General features: G+C 39.8%; 1 protein-coding gene across 1 annotated transcript in view; it reads right to left on the bottom strand.

Annotated features, from left to right (window-relative positions):
• The window catches only part of LOC129747887 (frizzled-2), a 132,115-nt gene that overhangs the window by 101,309 nt on the left and 18,260 nt on the right, over positions 1–12,546 (bottom strand). The window contains exon 2 of the mRNA XM_055742269.1: positions 6,284–6,432. The gene's annotated coding sequence lies outside the window, so the exon portion shown is untranslated. The remainder of the gene's footprint in view (positions 1–6,283; positions 6,433–12,546) is intronic.

Genomic DNA, 12,546 nt, shown 5'->3' with positions numbered 1-12,546 from the left:
CGAGTTTTCGTCGCTTTTCCCAGCTTCCTTCTGCTGATATCAGCAGAAAACGAGAAGGGTTGCCAATTGCACTCGTTTTCAAGCGGATTTGTGCCAACGTAAGAACTTAACTGACTGACTCGATGCACGCTTGTGTGGGATGACGCAGTATCCGTTTAATCCATTCCATGGAGAGAATATGTGATATACCCATGCATCCATTCGTGCCCACACGTCTCCCTTCCTCTCAGAAATAAAAAACAAAACAAGTTTTGTTTAAAAAACAAAATCGTTAAACCGTTAGACCTATATTGAATTATCACTCTTTCTCTTTTCCACCGACGATTAGAAGCTTTGATCAAAAAGGAAGGCAGGACGTCAAAAGTGATGATAAATTTTGCCATTAACAACTAGTTGGCACTACGTGTTAAGCAATTTTACTGAGGATCGCCTATGCTCTCTCCATCCTTTGAACAGAACGTAATGATGACTGTAACGAATGTTTCTCCAAAGCTTCAGTTGGTACGCACATGTTGACAATTTGTGTGAACTTGTTAACTCCAGTGTAGCAATCCAAGCATTCTAAGCATTTATTTTGCTAAACTTGTAATTATATAACCAGCGTTGCCAAATTCAAGTATATATTTTTATTAACACGTTTTTTATAATGCTGTTCTCCCAAACTCGCAATTCACAGGCTGTCCTCTCAACTCGCCTTGTAATAAAATACAGCTGTCCTTTCAACACGCTGTTTTATTTTGCGGTCCTCCCAACTCGCAATTCAAAAGCTATCCTTTCAATTCGACTTGCAATAAAATACAGCTGTCCTCGCCACACGTTTTGGTTTTATTCTGCGGTCCTCCCAACTCGCAATTGACAGGCTGTCTTCTCAACACGGTCTTTTTATTTTGAGGTCCTCCCAACTCGCAATTCACAGGCTGTACTCTTAACTCGCTTTGTAGTAAAATACAGCTGTTCTCTCAATACGCTGTTTCTATTTAGCGGTCCTCCCAACTCGCAATTCACAGGCTGTCCTCTCAACTCGCCTTTTAGTAAAATACAGCTGTCCTCTCAACACGCTGTTTCTATTTTGCGGTCCTCCCAACACGCAATTCAAAGGCTGTCCTCTTAACTCGCCTCATTTCAATACAGTTGTCCTCTCAACACGCTGTTTTTACTTTGTGGTCTTCTCAACTCGCATGCATAGGATGCCCTCTCAACTCGCTTTAAATTTATATCGCTTTAAATTATTATCGATACGTTCAACTCGCTTGAAATTTCTACCGTCACGTTCAGACTGTCCTCTCATCTCGCCATCCAATTTCTAGCTGTCCTCTCAACCCGCTTAAAATTTTGAACATGATCAAGCTGTCTTTTCGGCCTTGTTTCATAAGCCGCTTATTTCCAAAACTATGTAAACAACATGTAAATATGGCACGTTTTTATTTTTTTTCACTTCAATCTAGGTGGCCTCCGAAAATCAATCAACAGCGGTGCTTTTTGTTTCGACTACTTTTCATGTAATGAGTATTTGAATTACTCATTTTACCACAGTTTTTTTTCGATGGGTTATTAATAAACTGTTTAATTTTCAGGCAAGGTCAATTAAACTAAATTCAGCGTGAATCTTTGACCACATTTGTTTACCTTTTCGTTTCGATTTTTTTTTCGTAATTTCTTTTTTTATCATGATGAAGAGAAATAAGCTACCGCGGTCGCCAAATGTAGTCCAATTATACTGTTCAATGTACTTTTGATACCAGAGCTAGTCGAAAATCTTCTTTCGGTCAGCAAGTGCACAGAAAACGGGAAAAGGGTTATTTTTCTAGGAAAACAAGAGCAATTTGAGTTCGCACGGGAGGTTTTCGCCCAAGGAAAACTCCTGAACAACTTTTACTGCGTGGATTTGTTGTTGAGCCCTAAAATCAGGTGGAAAGCTTTACAAACAGTGGCATATGCGCCTCGAACGTCTTACAGGAGATGTTCCGTGATGATATGGTTGAGGACATTAGCTTAAGCTTGTTCATTCGAACGTGTGTGGATACATGGAAGTCCCGAAATTCGATTGATTTCGATGCTTTATAACTTTCATCGACGATTTCACACACTTCATGGTCGTCTACCTCATGAAGCATAAGAGCGAGCATAAGTTCGAGCTCTTCAAGCATTATGAGGCTATAGAAATAGCACACTTCAGTCAGGCAGGCAGTCAGAAGTAGGGCAAGCTGCGATAGTACATTGTTCTGAAAAAAGGTGTTCAGATGGTATTCACTGTTCCGCTTACTCCGCAGCAGAACGGCGTCAGCGAGCGGGCTAACCAATTGTTGATGAAGAAGTCAAGGGCAATGATACTTGGCAGTAGGCTACGGGAAAAGTATGTGGGGCGAAGCCGTTTTGTGCGCTGCGTATCTGACGAACTTCTGATTAATAAGACGCCATTTGAAATGTGGTTTAATCGGAGGCCAAAGCTGGGTTGTCCAGCATACAGATCCAGAAGGAAAAGCGGCAGTAACTCGATTCAAAATCGAAACGTCTGTTATTCGTGGGTTACCGAATAACGAGTGCCGACTTTGAAATGGTTCGAGCCGTTCCATCGAGATTCCCCGCAACGTGGTCTTTGTGAAAACCAGCGTTTCGGAGCCAGTGTGAGACGATGCTGTATCAGACAGGGCCAGTTTGTAGAACACTCACCAGAGGCCATCACATTTGAGATGTTAGCCGACGATAAGTATGAGCCAGAACAATAGCCCACATCCTAGCAGTCAGTCGATATGCGAGCCCTCGGAATCACATTTGAGCGGTCAGCCAATGTACCAACAACTAAAAAAAAAAACATGTGAGCGGATAGCCAATGTGCCAGCTGATTCCGATCACACTGCGGGTAACAGTGTGGTTGTTGACGATCACGGCGAGAGCGACTACGAGAGCAGCGAGGAATTCTCATACGATGACGATGATGAACAATATTCCTTCTCCCCTGAAACGGCCCTGAGAAGAAGTCAGCACCGTCTGCTGTAGATAAGGAGCTACCTCAGAACATCACTGAGCTGAAGCACCGGGACGACTGGGATTCCTGGAAGATCGCCATCGACGAGGAGATGACAGAGATGACCCAAAGTGAATGAGTCGAAGTGAGTGTTCACCGTGAAGGACGATAGTCGCTACAAGGCTCGATTGGTCGCGAAGGGGTGTTTCCAAAGACCAGGATTGAACTACTGGGAAACCTACGCTCCGGTTGCCAAGATGGAGAGTGTACGTACCATTTTGGCGTTGGCGAAAGAATACGGCATGGTCATACATCAGATGGACGTCTAAACTGCATCTTAAAATGGAAATTTAGAAGATGTTATCTACATGCAGTTGCCAAACGATGACGTCGGCAAATCGAAGGTCGTTCGATGAAGGAAAAGTCTCTACGGCTTAAACAAAGCGGGTCGTGCTTGGAACCAGCGATTCGACGACGGGATAAGAAAGTTTGGTGTCTACCCGTCGAAGAGTGACTGCATCGTTTATCGATCCTGTAAGCGAAGACTCACCTTCAATCTGTACATGGATGACATCCTGATCACCGGAAAAGACATTTCAGAGGTTATCTGGATAAAGACCGAGCTTGCAAGGCTATTTCAGATGAAAAATCTCTTGGAGGTCAAGACTTTCTTGGGAATGACCATCAAACGAGACTTTATTAAGAGTATCATCGAGATTTCGAAAGCAAGATACGTCGAAAAGGTTCTGAAGCGATTTAGTATGGGTGATTCTAAACCTGTTGGCACACCGCACGACACGAACGTTCTCTGGACAAAGCTGGAAGATGGTGAGGTTATCACCGAACAACCGTTTAAAGAATTGATTGGTTGTCTACAATACCTGGCGACATCTTCGAGCCAGATATCTGTGCTGCGGTTAGCGTACTGCGCAAGTACCAGGCCGGCGCTGGCAGGGGTTAAAGCGTATTCTGCGATACCTTCGAGGTACGACCAATACGGCGTTGGTATTCTGCAGAATCGCGAAACTGGATCCACTTATTGGATATGCAGATGCAGACTTTGCAAACATGATCTTTGGGAATCTAATCTCGTAGTCAACGAAACGTCAGCAGAGGGCAGTCTACAATCAAATGAAGCTGAAATGGGAGCCTCTTGACATGCAGTAAAGAAAGGTTTGTGGTTAACAAACTTCCTTGGTGAATTGATTGTGGTTAGCACTCCTTTCACGTTGATGGAGGACAACATCCCTTGCCTCCAGTACCCGAAAGAGTCACGGACCCAGAAGCGGTCAGCTTTCTTTTGGACACAACTCTACTGAGGATCAGCCAGCTGATGCGTTCACCAAGGCGTTACCAAGTACAAGGTACGCGAAGCTGTTCAGCACTCTCAATTTACAAGTTGAGGGGAGATGTCGAAACTTACGGTTTCCTATCGGTTCCTCCGACAGAAAGATGATCGTCTCCGGTCACAGCAGCAGAAGATTTCTTCTGCCACGAGCAGAAAAAAACATTGTTTGTTTTGGTACCTCTTGCTTTGTCCAATTCGCAATGGATGATTGCTGGGAACAATAGGATGGTGATGATGATGACAGTTCAAATGTTTACATCATCACACGGTTAAGCGAGACAACCCTAACTAGGTTCGTGGTAACACAACAGTGTTGCCAGAAATTCTGAGTAGAAGTAATTAATTACTCATTGAGAAATGAGTACTTTCCCTGTTAGGGAATGTGTGAAGTGGAAAGTGACTAATAGCTATCGCTAATGTAATGGGTAGTTGTTCAAGGACTTGACAACCAAATGCGAATTAAAGATACTTCTATTCCCCCACTCAAAACATCAACGAATTTAAGCTTCTACAAAGATTTTATAATGATTAGAAACTGGAATATGGGAATTATTTAAATCGTGTGAAAATGTTATCTTCTTGTTCATCGTCATTCATTATTCGAACACACACATATAGGATCTCAGTGAAACATCATGTTTCTTTGAAGAGATCTAATTTACTTAACTCTAAGGCGTACAATCTTTCAAGGATATAATTGGCTAGCATCTTACAAATGCTAAAACCACCAGACCACTGAAAGTGTACTATGTGTGCCGTGATCGGGATTCGATCTCATGGACTCTGGCTTAGAAGACTGGAACGCTGTCCTCTAGGCCACGGCCGGCGGCTAAAGCTTGGAATATTATTCGTTATTCGTTATTCGTTATTCGTTATTCGTTATTCGTTATTCGTTATTCGTTATTCGTTATTCGTTATTCGTTATTCGTTATTCGTTATTCGTTATTCGTTATTCGTTACTCGTTATTCGTGCAATAAAAACCAAAAAAAAACAAGGATGGCATCCCTCCTTAAACGGGAAGGAGAAGCAGATGCATCTCCAAAGTTTTGGAATGTCAGCTCCCGATGATGCGATGCGGTCGCTCGCTCGCTCGCTGGAGCAGAGAAACTTCGGGTGGAGGAGGGTGCTGGAACACGAAAAACAAACAAAGGAAGAAAGAATTGGAGGAAAATTTATGATATCAGCACCCGACGATCTTCGATGAGCTACAGCGGCAGGTTCTGGGTGGGTGCTCCCGCTTTCGGGGAGGAGCAGGAGTCGAAACATGAACCTTACCGAAGTCAAGTCGCGCGAAATTTTAAAGCAAATAAGTAGGATCTCCTCAACAAGATACAGCAGGCGAAGCGATGATGCCCCGAAGCATGCTCAGCTCAACGGAGATCGGGAGGGCGCGCTTGACCGTTCGGTTCAGAACGAACCAAGTTGCTCGTCGTGGTCTTTCGACGGACGAGATAAAAGATCTCCCAGTCCACCACCCGAGCTCTAATGAGATGATGATACCTTCTTTCTCTCTGTCTCTTTCTGTTAGTTAGTTCGGTCCTTCATTCTCTGTGTTTCTGTAGTCCTCCGGTCGATTTTAATTAGGTTACCATTTCGAGTTCTGGTCCCAACAAACAACTGCCGCTCCATAGACTAGTTTGTTTTATTTTTTCCTTCCCAAAGCTTGGAATATTATTAATTTGATTTAATTACGTTTTTTCGGTTTCCGCCTTGCCACGGTTTGCTAAACACATAGGAAAGTCATAAAACAAACCCCGCTCTCTCGGATAGTTTAGCGTGGGTCACGTCGGATTAACATTTTAAATTATCGGACTCGGGTGCTAGCGCACATTGACTCTGTTGTTGGACTTATGATAAGTGATCCAAGCCAGAGAGAGAGAGACCAAAGGCTAATGAGCGTCTGCAACTGTTTTTCATTTACATTTTGCTGCGGGTAATTAACATGTTTATGGCCGTTTAATTGACTTACCTTGTTTGCAATAGTTCCGAAAAACAAACGATGATCGAGTAGGGGGGGATTTCTTAGTAGACGAGTGAGAGCAGAGTGGGGCAGAATGGAGGCATCGCACTCTAATGGGTCGATGGGCGGCTTAGCTCATCGTTGTTGTTGACGATAGTCTGAAAATGGAAACAAAATGCCACATTAAGCTTTGTCTGAATTGTTTCTAATCTGGGGGATCTGGGTGTCATAATCAGGTTTCAAATTAAGATAGATTCGTTTCGTTGAATGTTTTGAGCTAACAAACTTTTAGATTTCAATCACTTTGAAATTTGGTTCATGTTTTTGTAAATATTTTGGTTCATTTTCATCTTGATTATTTATTGAAAAAAAAAATCAAATGCCCTTGGACCACCCAAAGTTACGCGCGCGAGACATTGCTTATAGCCTTAATCATCCCCCCTTTCTCGCTGCGGTTGTCCGCGAACTAAAGCGAACCAGAAATAATAAGCTGCAGCGCCCCGTTGTTTGCAAATTTTTCAATGGAACAACGTGCACACGCATCGTTCGTGGGGTTTTTGTTTATTTTCCAAACACATCTCCCGGTTGTTGGCGTCGTCGTCATCGACTCTTGGAAAGTCTCGGCAAAAGTTGCGGGAAAAAATTCACTCTCGCTTACTGTTGAGTCCATTCGAAAAGTCGATAGAGACGCCACCACAGGCTTAAGTTGACCATGCGGTTTTCGATTGTTTACACAAACGGGGTGGCGTCTTAAGGGAAACAAAAGATTGTTTAAAATTTCCTAAGAGTATTTTGGATTCAGTTTAAGGTTGATGGCCCGGAGAGGAGATTTTAATATTATTTGACCAAAACTTCAAATGATAGTTAGACCAAGTCCATGATCAAAACTATGGTCATAAATTGCGTCTGATCAAGTCCCAAGATCCAAGATCCAACGACACCAAATCCAGAACCGAGACTAAAGACTCAAGTTTAAAAAGCACATCTCATCCAAAGTTGAAAAAAATTAACAATTGAAATTCTGAATACACAAAATAATCAACTAGGAGGATTCCCCTCGGAACAATCGCAAAAAACAACCGACTCAAGCTATGCCAAAATAAATAGGTGAAAGAATTCCTCAAAACGCAGTCAAAGTCTTGCAAAAAAAAACGAAAGAAACGCCATGACCCTCAACCCTGCCGCACCATTGACGCCGCCAATCTGCTGCTGCTACGTGACCAAAAACTTGAACCGGGGCGTCAGGCGTCGCGCGCGCCTCCCCCGGAGATAAGCGCCTCCGTTTTGCTTCTTCGTCTTGGTTAAAACAAAGTAAGAAAGTGTTTGACTGGCCAATTGACGGACGGAATGCCAATTTCGAGAAGCGGGAGGGAGGAAAGAAAACGCCACCGTTATGGAACTTGGCCCACACCGTGATGGAGGAAGGCAAAGCACCCGTCGATCCGCGAAAAGATTTACGATCTGCTTTCAGAAGCAGAGCGTTACGCGTCTATTTTTACCCACTTGATTTCGAGATGGCCTCTGCTAGTATTGTTGCGAGTATTGTTTGGTAGGAAAATGTTTTGCGTTTTCGACAGTCTTGAGTCGGTGGGGAAGAAATTTTGGCGGGGAGGGATGTGCCAAAAATTTTAAAACCCTCTCCCTACTTTTCCCACAATAACCGACCCAAAACAATGTGTTATTTTTCACTGTTCTCCCAGCTTTTCTTAGTGGATGGTTTTGGAGTGCCCGGAATACTAGAACCCGGTCGTCGCTACCAGAGTTAATTTTTAATCGCCCTCCCAAAATTTGTGACTCGCCTTCGAAACATTATGCGCTACCGCGCAGATAAGTTTTGGTTCTGTTGGTTTTTTATTCCTGGTCTGTTGCATACACATATGCATGTTAAACGAGAAAACAAGAGAAGGTTGAAGATTAGGCGGAAAGTGGAGTTTATCGCGCTAAACCGAGAAAATTCACGGATAACATGTGTTTCGACGGTGCCGTCGTTGTCATCATCCCCCCTTACCCATTGGCTTTGGCTTTGAGTGGGGACGATTCCCGAGCCATAATTAGCCAGCGAGTTAGTCCGCGAAACGCCAAACGCGGAGGGTGCGCGCGCGATATGAAAGGTTAATTTACATAATTAATTATTCATAACAATGAGAACCGAATGGGAGTTTGGTGATGGTGGAAGTGGAGACCTTCCGCCGGTTTTCTGCTGTCAGTTTTTGCGGGTTAAGTTTTGTGTTGTGTTGTTTTTTTTCCGGCTTATATTTGCTGAGCGCAAGCAATGCCAGTTGCATTTCCCAGCGAAAGTTCCGTCTCGGAATTTTTCTAAGCGATTTGTTTGAGGGGGCGTAAGGGGAAAACCACCCGGGCGGCAGTGCGCAAATGTGTGGGAATTTCTCGAGAGCCGAATGATTACCTACTCTTGGCTAATGTAGCAGTTAGATGAGCTTCTGCTGCCAGCCTACAAAGCAAAACCGCTGGGACTTTTTCTTCAATTGGTGGGGCGTTTCTTCAGTGGGATTTCACTGGGCATGTGAAACATAAGGTGCTTCTGATTTGTTTGAATTTTGATTTTTTCATGATTTTGGTCTTATTTGCAGGGAGGATTTGTTACCGGTAAAATAGTAGAATCTTTGAAGAGATGCGATTGCGTACAAGTAGATTTTTCATGGTGACCACTTCGAAATTTCCAGGCCAATATCATTATCACTTGTGTACAATCACTGAAGTTCATAAGAGAGAAACAAAATGGTTTATTAAACTGAAAAATTGAGGAATTTACCTCCGATCGTGGCGTAGAGGAGATCGCTCAAATCTTCGAAGCCAAAGGTCATGAGATCGCATCTCGGTTACTGCATACATAGTACTCTTTCTGTGTGCTGGTTGTTTTAGCATTTGTAAGGTGCTTGCCATCATATCCTTGAAGGATGTACGCCTAGGCATGGGTGGCCAATCCATGTGAGATTTTGAAATTAAATTTATCAAAATCTGTATCAATCATTCAAAAATTCAAGAAACAAAAGTCGGAGAAAAACCTGTAAACTTTTTAACTTTCCAAAATTTGGCACATGAACAAATAACAAATTCGAATAACAGATGTGTATTGCGATGAATGTTCCATATTTGATTGCCTCTTACCATTATGCTAAAAAAGTGATGAAAGCTCCTAAAAATAGGTAGCCAGATTACCCGGCCCCGGATTTCATTAAAAAGTCCGGTTTTTGCCAAAATATATTCACTTTATTTTCCAAATCAAACAACAACCAAATAAGTTGTGTTGTTTAATTTTTAATTTCTACGTCATAAACGAAATTTTTCGGTTAAGTTTTAAAATTAAGATGAAAGATTTTTTGGAGGCTTAAAAATCTATTTAAAATCTTATGTTTATTGGTGATATAAAAGAAAACAAAATTATTCCTTGATTTTTGTTGAGTGATTCCTCGGTTTTGACAAAATTTGCCCGGATATTGCCCGGAATGTTGGTTGTCAGTATTGAGGATGCCAGGATTTTGCCATGTTTCAAATAAAATAGGGCGGATTCTTCCGGCCTGGATACGTGCGGGAAAAATTCTAGCAACCTTATCCTGAATGGGTGCATGATGCCAGTTTGAATTCACAAATGAAGTGAATACTCGGCACAGTAAAACTTCATGAGTTCAATGCCTTAAACAGCTATTTGTAATAAAAATAGTTTGAAATTTGATTGGTTTTTTAAGTCTTTAAGGATAGAATAATTTGATATTTTCAAAAAAAACTCCTTTAAAATTAAGTACGAAGTTATACCGAATATGAAAGCACATTTATTTTCAAATAAAAAATATTTTTTAAAAGTGTAGTATTTAAGAAATTTGGAACTAACGAAATTTTTAACAGTAATATCACGAGAAAATAAATTATATGACAACTTGCGCAAGATGTCTTCAGATTTTCAGCTAATTCAAAATTTGCTCATTTCTGTAAACGGTAGTTTAAAAATTACAAAGTTTTGTGAATTTTAATAAAGTTTTTAAAAATGTTTTATAAAATACCTCAGAAAATATAAAATGTGAAATCGGCAAAATATCATGTGTTTTGAAATCGCAAACATAAACATATCTTGTAATTTATGGAAAATTTAAGGATGCTTGTCACAAACCTTTTAGATTATAAAATTGACCGCATATCGATGATACATTTGCCAATATTTGAAACCATTGAAAATCTTTGATATTATTCTACTGTTAAAACAGTTAATTTATAATAGGTTTACATGTTTAAAATGTGCTGTCATTATCAAAATTAGATCTTTGACTATATATAAACCATGTATTTAAACCATTATTTTTTAAATTGTTAATAAAATTAACACACCGCTGATGAAAAGATTGAGGAAACATGAGAATCAATGAAAGGAAGATCGTTAGCCATGAATGTCATGATTGAAAAAAAAGAAAATAAACTGACTTACCGACGGAACATCCGTAGTAGCTTTTTCGAAAAATCCATGATATTTACAGCTTATGATCTTCCTTTCATAGATCCTCTATTTCTCTCCAACTTTTCATAATCTTCAAAAATTAGATAATTTTCAGGAACGACATAGTATTAGATTAATTAGAACTAGACTAAATGTATTTATAAACGTGTATATTTATTCGAACCTTCTTACACTAAGGCAAAGGTGTTAAGTTGCAAACGGAGTTGGAAACGGTTGATTGGATTGGAAAGATAGACTTGTTCATAATATGGTCTAGATCTTCTCTGTTTTAACATCTTAAAGTTTAGAATATTTTATTTTTCAGTATAACGACATTTCTGCCAGGCAAGATAATTTTTCTGTCAATCATATCTTGAGAGTAGCGAAATTCAGTGAGGAGTTTCAGTGATGAAGGCGTTAGTTCATCTCGAATCATTATATTTGAAGATGGAGAGGAAGGGTCAATAGCTGTGGAGTCGAGTTTTTTGAAGGTACGCTTTTTGACGAATAAATTCTCCTTGGTCGAGGTTTCTTTGAAGATCACTTTGATTGGTACATGGGGATCCATTTTACTTTTGTTTGAAAATAATATACAAGCAAACTCAATCTGATTTTCATGAAGGGTAGTATCAAGTTTTTGAGCGATTTTGCAATTGACATTTACCGTATTCTCATTTTTGACAGATTGAACTCTTAGAATAATGGAATTTTAAGAGATTGAATTTTTAGGCCCTTTGTCCAATTGATTTTCCAGCTTTGCAACTTTGCCGGAAAGGAAAAATTGTTTTTTTTTTAGTTCAGACACCTCTACCTCCTGTTTTTTTTAATCTTCGAATTTTTCAAATATATCTGAATAGTGTCAAATTTGGAAAAAAATCAACAGAATACAGAAGTCAAAATCATCAGGATATTTCTACTTAAAAATTTTTTAAGACCATGGAATAAATTTAATGTACTTCGGAATTTTTTTACTATTAGACATTTCTGCAACAAATCAATCCAGCAGTAGTTAAAACCTTAAATTTAAATCTAATATATTCGACATAACTAATGCTCAATAAAACATATATTTTTATCCATTTTGGTCTGGATAAACAAAGATGTCGTAAAAAGTTTCTTATTTAGTAATGAAAATAAAAATTTGGTCTGAGAAACGAGCTCTCAATAATTTTATTTTTCAAACCAATCCAAGTAGAAACAGCAGAAACCGGTACCAAATCTCATTAATCTGCCTTTCATGCATACGTTTATCTATATTTTAAAGAGATAGGAAATGAAAATAAAAATTTGTTTACTATACCATCATTTACAATCTTCGAATTTACTATACCATCTTATTTGCTTCGAATATTTAAAAAAAATATTATGTGGCCTGCCAGCCCATCTCATCTCCAAAATATGGCCCACCTGTTGAAAATGTTGGCCACCTATGCCTTAAATTTAAGTAAACTAGATCTTTTCAAAAACATGAAGTTCTACTATATTTGTGTTCGTTTTTCAAGGATTCTCATATCTATTACCTTGTATAGTTTTTTTAGGTAAGATTTGGATTTGGGTCCTTGGTCTAAGGCAGGGTTGCCTCATGGATTTACAAAAAAATCAGCTCAATTAAAAAACCTGTATTTTTCTGTAATGAAAATAAACTTTTAGTTTTAGGAGTGTATTAATTTTTTGCCAAAAAATGAATGTTGGATTTGTGTTTAAGACGTTTTAAGTAATACTTAAAAAAAAATCAGTAATACTCGCGTGAGCTTTCATTACGTCGTATGAAACATCTCAAGAATTCACAGAGAACTGCTGCAAAAGTTATCAAAACAACCTAAAA

The sequence above is a fragment of the Uranotaenia lowii genome, chromosome 2 (assembly GCF_029784155.1).
Source record: "Uranotaenia lowii strain MFRU-FL chromosome 2, ASM2978415v1, whole genome shotgun sequence".
NCBI lineage: Eukaryota > Metazoa > Arthropoda > Insecta > Diptera > Culicidae > Uranotaenia > Uranotaenia lowii.
The sequence above is the reverse complement of the archived record's forward strand: the minus strand, read 5'-3'. Positions and strand labels throughout refer to the sequence as shown.